A 9,872-nucleotide genomic window follows, 5' to 3' on the forward strand; every position below is an offset into this window, starting at 1 on the left:
GTAAAGCAGAATTTATTTTCTAGCCCTGGTTTACCTGGTCTCCCACGACAACAGACTTGATGGCAGCCAAAGAGCTCATATGGCAGCCGAGCATGACCGTCGACATCAAAGTGGGAATACCACATCTTGATCCAGACTTTCCCATACCTGTCAGGGCAAAGGCATGAATGTGACCACCCCGGGAATTCAAAGGAGTTCTTAAAATACACACACACAAACACACATACAAACACACACACATACATTGAAACAGACTCACACACTCACACACACACAACCCTGCTTGTCATTTTTAAATGAAAATAGAAGTCTAGACATCTTTTCTTCAGAATTCTTTGCTGACCTAATTATTCAGATCCTGTGCTTTATTTTGCTCCTTTCAAAGAAGAAGAAGAATAGTTAATTTCCCTTAATGGAATAATTGAATGTCATAATTGTTTTTTACATTTCAACAAGAATGTTTGAGTTAAGCTGCTGTCTCTCTGTGTAGAGCTGTTAATAACCAGGCTGCTCACACAGGGCATTATATTCCCTCTTTTTGTTTCCTTACTGGACTGTCTGGGTTAGCTTTTGGAGGCTGGGTAAGTTTTTTTTTCCAGGGTGCGGGGAGGAGGGGGGAGGGAAGATAGTTGTGGTTAATAACTGTTTTGGTCTTGGGTGTTCTGAACAATATGATGATCTCTCTTTAATTCATTACTCGTCCGGGATGAGAGCCACCCCAAATTGGACAATGTGCAATGACTTTTTATTTTCCCTCTCATTTTTTTCTCTTACTGATTAGAGAGTGGAATCACAGAAGCACTTTAGCTCCATGGTATCATATTATTTACATCATTGTCATCATTATGTGACATTCAGCCCAAATTCCTCTGATCTTATCTTCATCACCAGTTTCTTCCCTCAGCAAATTCAACTCAAATACACATCAAATACTCACAATGTTATATGCTATGTTAGGTGTGAAATTAGGCAAAGTTTTATGTTATAGAAGCAATCCATTAGTTATCACCATTATTATCACTAGTATCATCACTAACATCATTTCCATTCTCCTGATAATTACCATTATATGTAACATCCCAACTACTATTACCCTTATCCTTACCACCATCACTACTACCACATAATTCATCATTCATCAAAATTACCCCCATTGTTATCATGATTATCATCATGGTCTCCATTACAATCTTTTCTTTCCCATCATTACTCACATCATCAACATATGACCTTCGTCACCCCTTCATTATAATCCTTACCATATCTCCAACATCATCAGCAGCCACAATAATCACCATTGTTATCACTTTTATCATTACCATCCATTGGTTTCCTCCACCTGCTGAGATACCCTGATATAATCAGCATGGCCATATTTTTTTCAATTTCCTCTATTTCTTCACCAGGGATAATGACTTTGGCTCAGTTCTCCAGTTAACCTGCCCTACAGTCCAAGGCTTTTATTCCATTCAACTTTGAGTCCTTCTCTTTAGTGGAGCTGCATGGATTATAGGATAAAGAGGATGAATGAAGCCATTGTCACCATATTTATCTAGTTAGCCCCAAACTGTCAAACCACAACTGAACATCCCATAAAGCCATCCAGGAAAATTCCAGGACACTAGGACTTAGCCAGCATGAACATTTTGCTATCTTCTTTGATGTCACAAATACTCCTCTCTTCACTTCTCCCTCATCCCACCGATCATATTGTTTAATGATTTTCACTTCTCACTTTGTTTGAGCATAATAATCAAGCCCACATTATCATTACCTATTAGGAAAGGCTTACAGATCTTATGTGTGTTGTTTCTACTCATGATCTTATGACTGTCTATATCAAAACTCTTTTCCATGAACATCAACATGTATTCTATCCTGCTAACAGAATGTAAACCCTTTGAAGGTAAAGTAGTCCTTACTTTATATATACGTATACCTACATATGTATATATATTTAATCCTCAGCACTTAGCATAGGATTTGACATGTTTTGGGTGCTTAATAAGTGCTTCAAAACTAATCATTATCATTATTCTTTAAGGTCTATTATGACCTTAAATTTTGTAATTATGACAAATATAATTTCTGCATTTTTTTCCTCTTTACCACTATTACCACCATGTCCATTTTCTATCACCATTATGATTGCCCTTATAATCACCATAATCATAAAGAGTTACTAGGTGTAAATAAGACACTATTTAGGTTCCAAGGATATGAAGAAACATGAGGCATTTTTCCTTTTTAATTTAATTTTTTAATTTTTGTAATTTTATAATTTAAATAGGATAAGCAATTAATGGAATAATATATCAATATATTTCTATTGTCAATAGATTGGAGTGGCAAAGGCATTAGCTGTCATAGGAATTTAGAAAAGGAAGAGATTAATACAGAAAATAGATTCCTCATAATATAGAATATACCTTACAGTATTAGAGCCAAGGAATGATATAGATCATTTGGCTGAAACTCCTCCATTTTACAGATGAGAAAACTAAGGCCCAGAAAAGGAAAAGGATTTTTCTTTCTTTTTTTTTAATATAATTTTTTTATTTTATAATAACTTTTTATTGACAGAACCCATGCCAGGGTAATTTTTTACAACATTATCCCTTGCACTCACTTCTGTTCCGATTTTCCCCTCCCTTCCTCCATCCCCTCCCCAGATGGCAAGCAGTCCTATATATGTTAAATATGTTGCAGTATATCCTAGATACAATATATGTGTGCAGAATTGAACAGTTCTCTTGTTGCACAGGGAGAATTGGATTCAGAAGGTAAAAATAACCCGGGAAGAAAAATAAAAAATGCAAATAGTTTACATTCATTTTCCAAAATGTTTGTGGCAGCCCTGTTTGTAGTGGCTAGAAGCTGGAAATTGAATGGACGCCCATCAATTGGAGAATGGCTGGGTAAATTGTGGTATATGAATGTTATGGAATATTATTCTTTCAGCGTTCTTTCTTTGGGTGTAGCTGCTTCTGTCCATCATTGATCAATTGAAACTGAGTTAGATCTTCTCTTTGTCAAAGAAATCCACTTCCATCAGAATATATCCTCATACAGTTTCGTTGTTGAAGTGTATAATGATCTCCTGGTTCTCCTCATTTCACTTAGCATCAGTTCATGTAAGTCTCTCCAAGCCTCTCTGTATTCATCCTGCTGGTCATTCCTTACAGAACAATAATATTCCATAACATTCATATGCCACAATTTACCCAGCCATTCTCCAATTGATGGGCATCCATTCATTTTCCAACTTCTAGCCACTACAAACAGGGCTGCCACAAATATTTTGGCACATACAGGTCCCTTTCCCTTCTTTAGTATCTCTTTGGGATATAAGCCCAGAAGTAACACTGCTGGATCAAAGGGTATGCACAGTTTGATAACTTTTTGGGCATAATTCCAGATTGCTCTCCAGAATGTTGGATTCGTTCACAACTCCACCAACAATGCATCGGTGTCCCAGTTTTCCTGCATCCCCTCCAACATTCATCATTATTTTTTCCTGTCATCTTAGCCAATCTGACAGGTGTGTAGTGGTATCTCAGAGTTGTCTTAATTTGCATTTCTCTGATCAATAGTGATTTGGAACACTCTTTCATATGAGTGGTAATAGTTTCAATTTCATCATCTGAAAATTTTCTGTTCATATCTTTTGACCATTTATCAGTTGGAGAATGGCTTGATTTCTTATAAATTAGAGTCAATTCTCTATATATTTTGGAAATGAGGCCTTTATCAGAACCTTTAACTGTGACGATGTTAGGAAAAGGATTTTTCTAAAGTGACACAGTAAATTTCTGCCACAGCCAGGCTTAGAACCCAGTAAATGACTTTCAGACTCATAGTCTTGTGTTCTTTCCTCTAAAGCATATGTTTGTTGTGGAAATAGGTATTCTAGAACAGTCTAACAACTATGTTGAAACTTTTTTCTTTTTAAAAAACAAATATGTTTTGATCTTCATAACATTTGTTTCTAAAGAAATCCTTCCTTCTATAATGAAGAATAAAAAGGATAGAACAAAACAAACAATTCTGCAAAGTCATTCAGTACATCAGATGAGTTTGATAATATATATAATGTTCCATACTGCAGGCCCCCATCTCTACATTTTTTTCTAAATTAGAAAACTGAGGTGAGAACAATGCATTTTCTTAGCTTCTTTAGAGCCAGGCTTGGTCGTTATAATTATGTAATATTCAAGTTAGGTACCAAGTTATAAGATCATAGTTTTCTAACTGAACCTCAGAGAAATCCAGTTCAAGGCTAGCATTTGTGATATTAAATCATGATGCCTTTACTAGACAAGTGCTAAAAATCCTTCTAACATCATATCCTATACTCCTATGATTTTGTGTTGTGTTCTTTTGCATTGGACTCAAAGAACATAAGTCTTTTAGTTGATGTAGTATCTGAAATTGGTTGATGGCAATAGGAGCTTTGTAAGCATGTTGATCTTTTATACTCAGTCCAGGACTGAGGAAAACTAGATTCTGACTTCTCACCCTGATGTTAATTCATTCCAATTTTAAATAAGTGCTTTGTTCTCTTTCTAGCCTTAGTTTTCTCATTTGGAAAATGAAGCAGGGCAATTAGATGATCTAGCTTTAACATTCAATATTCTTTAAATCTAAAACCCTTTCCTTTTTCATTCTGTGATTTTTCTGAGACTCATTATGAAGAGCTGATTATAGAGTGAAGATTTAACATGGGACTTTCCTAAAACCCTCTCTTCCATATCTCCTCTAGCAGATAAATTGCCAAAGCTCATGCTCATGACCAGCTTGCACATGGATCTTTCTTTTCCATCATTTTTGCTACAAGGCTACTATACTCAAGCCTTGGTGCAGCTCTAAAATAAGTCTAAACTTGGTGATGTTTAGCCTATTAGTAATGAAATGGTTATCTATGTGGATTATGAATTCAATGCTATGTCACAACAGGGTACATTAGACAGAGAGCCAGTTTTAAAGCCAGAAAGGCATGGATTCAAGTCTTGCCTCTGATATCTATTCTCTTTTTGTATGACCAGTGACAAGTCAATTAACCTTTTAGTAATTGTTCAGTCACCTCAGTCATACACCTCTTCATGACCCTTTTTTGGGGTTTTCTTGGCAAAGATACTGGTGTAGTTTGCCATTTTTTGTCTAGTTTATTTTACAAATGAGGCAACTGAGGCAACAGTGTTAAGTCACTTGCCCAGGGTTGCCAATATCTGAGGCTAGATTTGAATTCAGAAAGATTAGTCTTTCTGACTCCAAACCTAGTGCTCTCACTGTGCTTCAAGAAAAACTTTTAAGAATCTAAGTTGTAAAGAAGGCACTCTAAGATGTTTTAAAGGTGTTTAAATTTATTCTGTTTATTAATTCCACTTCTAATCTGTAGCTAAATGGCATGCAGGTGGTCTGACAGCATCAACAAAGCTACTGTGAGTTCTAATATATTTATAGGTATGAAATGAAGCATTAGGATCACAACATCTTAAATCTAAATAAGGAAGCATGGTATAATGGATAGAGTTTTAGATTTTGAGTTGGGAATACCCAGGTTTAAGTTCCTTTTCTGACATGATTTATGGGATTGCAAGTAAATCACAGGATTTCTGAGAACCTCAGGCAACTTGCTAAAGACTTATCTACTGAGTTTTAGGCAGGTTGTGATCTTTCTTAGCAGAAGACTTTTCCATATCAGTGTAATTATAGAGAATTGGTATCTGAGGTCTAACCTCATGGAAACATTAATTCTTTAGAAACAGAATATGATCTAGAAAGTTGGAGTGTGATGGCTTCCTCTTCAAATTTTTTTTTGAAGCATTCTATTGAAATTTTCTCTTTGCTTTATATTCTATCCAAGAGAAACAGTACAATGTCCCTTCCAATTTAAGCTACAAATACTAACTATATGACCTTAGATAAATTTCCTTACATTTTTGAGTCCCAGTTCTTCAACTGTAAAAGGGTATAACCATACTGATGCTTATGTATATTGGAGAATTGTTTGGAAGAAGGCCATCTGTGAACCTTACAGTTCTATATAAAATATTATTTTATTCTCTGGTATACACCCTATTAAAAACCATTTGACTCCATTCCAATCCCATATTTTGGGCCCTAGCATTGCCCCTATATTCTTGAAGACAATGTTAGAAGAAGTCACACTCTGTCAAGTTTTCTTAAGTTGTAAAGGTTTTTAGTATATATGACCAATAACAGTTTATATGTCTGCTTTCCACCAACAAGGCTAGCTCATAAAAAGCCTTATCAACAGGATGCCTACAAAGTGATGATTTTTTTAGCCATAGTAACCTTTTTTTCCCCCTCCTTTTCACACAAAAAGTTGTCTCAGTGTTTTTTGAGTTTTACGCTACAGATGTTTTCCAGTTGTCTCAAAACCATTTTTGAAGATTGTCTATAAAGCCAGAGAAGGAAAATGTACATACTACCAATGAAAGAAGCATTCAGCTATATAATTGTGGATTTCTGAAATCTTCTTAGGATCATACATTTAGAGCTGGAAGAGATTTTAGATGCTATAATGTCTGTTTAAACTCTTTGCTTTTCTACATGAGGAAATTGAAGTCTAGAGAGGTTGTGCTCATCTTAAGATCACATAGAGAGTAAAATGGCAGATCAGTGATTTGAATTCTGTTTCTCTGGCTTCAAAATAAACAATCCTATTCTAACCATATCTTGAAGAAATACCATGTCTCCTATTACACATTATCTCATTTGAGGTTTTTTTTTTTTTGCTTGAATCCCTAGTACCTAACATGGTGGTGTAAACATTTATGTGATTAATAAATGTCTATTGAATTGAATTGGTTTGAGTTGTTTTAGCCAGGAAACTTGATGAGGTTAACCCAAGAGGGCAAGCTAGTCTTTGCTGTTTTGGCTGTGAATTGCACTGTGAAATGTAAGGCCAACCTTGACTAATTCAACCAGCATTTTCGTGACTAGACTATTGTGAGCAAAAATAGCAAATAGAATGGATCAGACCAACAGTGAGAGTGTTTGGAGCAGGCTTCAAAGGAGTGAAATCACCATTTTTTCTGGTACTCCCCTTTCTCAACCTCTGTTTTTGAATGAGATCTCCAGATCTCTGGTACATTATTGGGTACAATATCTGGAAGCAAGTTATTGATGAGTATCTGACTCTTTTGGCAGATAACCCTCTGAAGTTTGTTGAGAAGTCAAGTGACAGTGGTAGAGGAATATATGTCACCAAACTCCACAAGATATTGGTATCTCTGCCCTTGGCAATGCTGGAGTCCATTATACAGGAAAAATTTAGGTGTCCTTATACCAGGAGATGTCAACTGATTTTGCAGAAAAAGCACCTGAAGCAGAAACAGATAGAAGATTTTGCCATAATTCTTGCTAAAGAAGCAAAGGCTATATCGTATAAATTGCTATCAGAAAGCCTCATCTCCTCACTGGAGATACCCAAAACACCTCTTGCAACCTCTTGGATTTCTACCTGTATACAGTGACTTCCCTCTCCTCTGCCCACACGCTGCTGCACTGCTGCAAGAGCATTGCCAACTTGATAGAAAGCTGGTAGTTTGAGAACAAAGAGAACAAGTGACTGCTAGAGAAGTCCCAGAGGGTGGAAGCCATTCTCACATTCATATAGGCCACAGGGGCTGAAGAGCCACATTTATAGGAGATGGCATCTGAACACCAGCAGCTACAGTCTGAGATATAACATCAACACGTTAGAGGCTTGTGAGATCCAAATGGATGAAACTATCTTTTTTGCTAGAGTTGTACTTTTAGGGGTAGGGAAAAAAGCTATAGCCCTAGTATCAGAAAGAATTGTTCTAGTCAACTTTGTAGAGACCACCCTACTCTGATCAGAAGAGGTTTCTGGGCTGAATTGTTCCATGAATCTTCATTGGACATTTATACAGTGGTTATAAAGCAATGCATTGGTGATCTAGGGGATGGATTATGGAATGAGTTCTCTATGTGAAGTGTGCTTATGCACCACTAGCAGAGATTCCTTCAGCTTACTAAGTGGTTCTCTGCTGGTCCAGAACTGTTTTAGCTTTTTTCCAAAGTTGCCTAATAGACTTTAGGAAAGTAAGTAGCTAACACGTTACTTTCCTCATAATAATCTTGCTATGTATGTTTTGAAATTATTGCCACTCCATCCTATCTTTTATGTGTGAATTAATTCAGATTCACAGATATTAATTGTGTCACAAAGTTAGGATTGAAGTTTAGGTCTTTTGAGTTCTTTTTGACTATTTTTTTTTTTGTGTGTTACATCACCTTTCTTCCCCACACTAAACACTTTCCTCCATACCCGTTGTTTCCTCAGAGTAGAAGGGAAGCTTCTTGAAGACAGGAACTTTTTATTTTTATTTATTTTTATCTTCAGCACCCAATAATTACTGACTCAATAGGTGCTGAATAAATGTTTGTTGGATAGGCTTAAATTCCACCTTCTATTTCCTAATTAGAATCCTTCAAAGAAATCATCATATTTTCTTCTCTTCCCTATGGCTCTTGCCTTCACCTTTTTTTCTTCAACCATCCACTATCTATTGCAATCCATTCCTGGATTTTTGCCCATGTTCTTTTCAACCTGGTTTCTCCTAGCAGAACCAAATATTTGTAATAGATTTTGAAATGTCATTTATGTGGTGCTTAGGATACATCAGCAGGCTTACTTTCTGGTTTTTAAATGTGTGACATAGCTTGAAAAGTTTTTTTTTTTTAATTCAATCCCTAAAGATCACAGGACATACTGTTAGCACTTGTGACACTTGATTACCAGTGTCTAGGAATCCTAAGACTCATAGTGAAAGGAGACATTTTCCTGTGCGCAGCTTGGGACAATTTTCTGGCTTACATTTCCAAGATTTTTTCAGTCTCATGGAGTTGCATACATATATAGTAACGATAAATACCATTTCTCAAGTGGGTGAAAGTTTACAAAGCATTATGTTCACAAGATCCCTGTAAGGTAAATGTGTAATGCAAATCCCATTACTCTGATGTTCTAAATCAGGAACCTGGGGGTTAGAAAAGTGGCTTTGTTCATGGCCACCTAGCTAGTTGGTGACAAGGGTGGGACTACAGTCTCAAATTCTTGGCTAAAAGATGAAGGCTCTAAAGTTAAACAACATTTTCATAAAAATCCAATTACCATATGACAGAAAAAAGATACTAGATATGGAGTTATAAAACCTGAGTTCATATCTACCTCAGACTCTTACAATCTGTTGATCAAGTTTTACCTCTGTGGATCTCAGATTCTTATAAAATGAGTAATGAGGTTGAACTAGATTTCTCTGATTTCTTTTAGCTCTGAATCTATGATCATAATGAGGACTGGAATTTATATTTTAGCACACAGAACAATAGTAATTTATTACAGAAAACTCCAAGGGAAAATCCACATTTTCAATGGGATTTTATTGGAGGAAACATTGCTTTGAACAAGGCAACGTTTATTAACTTGAACTTGGAAATCCTTTCCTTAGAGAGGGCTTCTTATGTAAGATTTGTTATAATTGGATCAAATGGTTATAGAATCATAGATTCAGAGTTTGAAGATCATCTAAGTCAGTCCCCTTATTTTATGGCATATATTCTGTGGTGCCCATGATGTCATATTAAGTTAACTGTTTCCTTTTTTTAATAGTGTTATTAGACTAATGGACCAAGGGAATGCTATGGCTACCATGGATCACAGTTTCAACAAGATATTAAAAAAACAACAACAAATATTTCTCAAAATCACAGATCCCAAAAACTTAAAAGTTGCAAAGGATCTCAAAGAGTATCAAACCAAGTACCGCTGACAAACTGTCACTGATTTTTCTTCCATCAAGCCTAAATCTTCCTCTTAT

The 9,872-nt window shown here is 35.9% G+C and overlaps 1 pseudogene; it reads left to right on the forward strand.

Annotated features, from left to right (window-relative positions):
- Positions 1-6,861: 6,861 nt before the first annotated feature.
- LOC127546717 (DNA-directed RNA polymerase III subunit RPC3-like) lies at positions 6,862-7,865 on the forward strand (annotated as a pseudogene).
- Positions 7,866-9,872: the final 2,007 nt, after the last annotated feature.

Source organism: Antechinus flavipes, chromosome 2 (assembly GCF_016432865.1).
Source record: "Antechinus flavipes isolate AdamAnt ecotype Samford, QLD, Australia chromosome 2, AdamAnt_v2, whole genome shotgun sequence".
Lineage (NCBI taxonomy): Eukaryota > Metazoa > Chordata > Mammalia > Dasyuromorphia > Dasyuridae > Antechinus > Antechinus flavipes.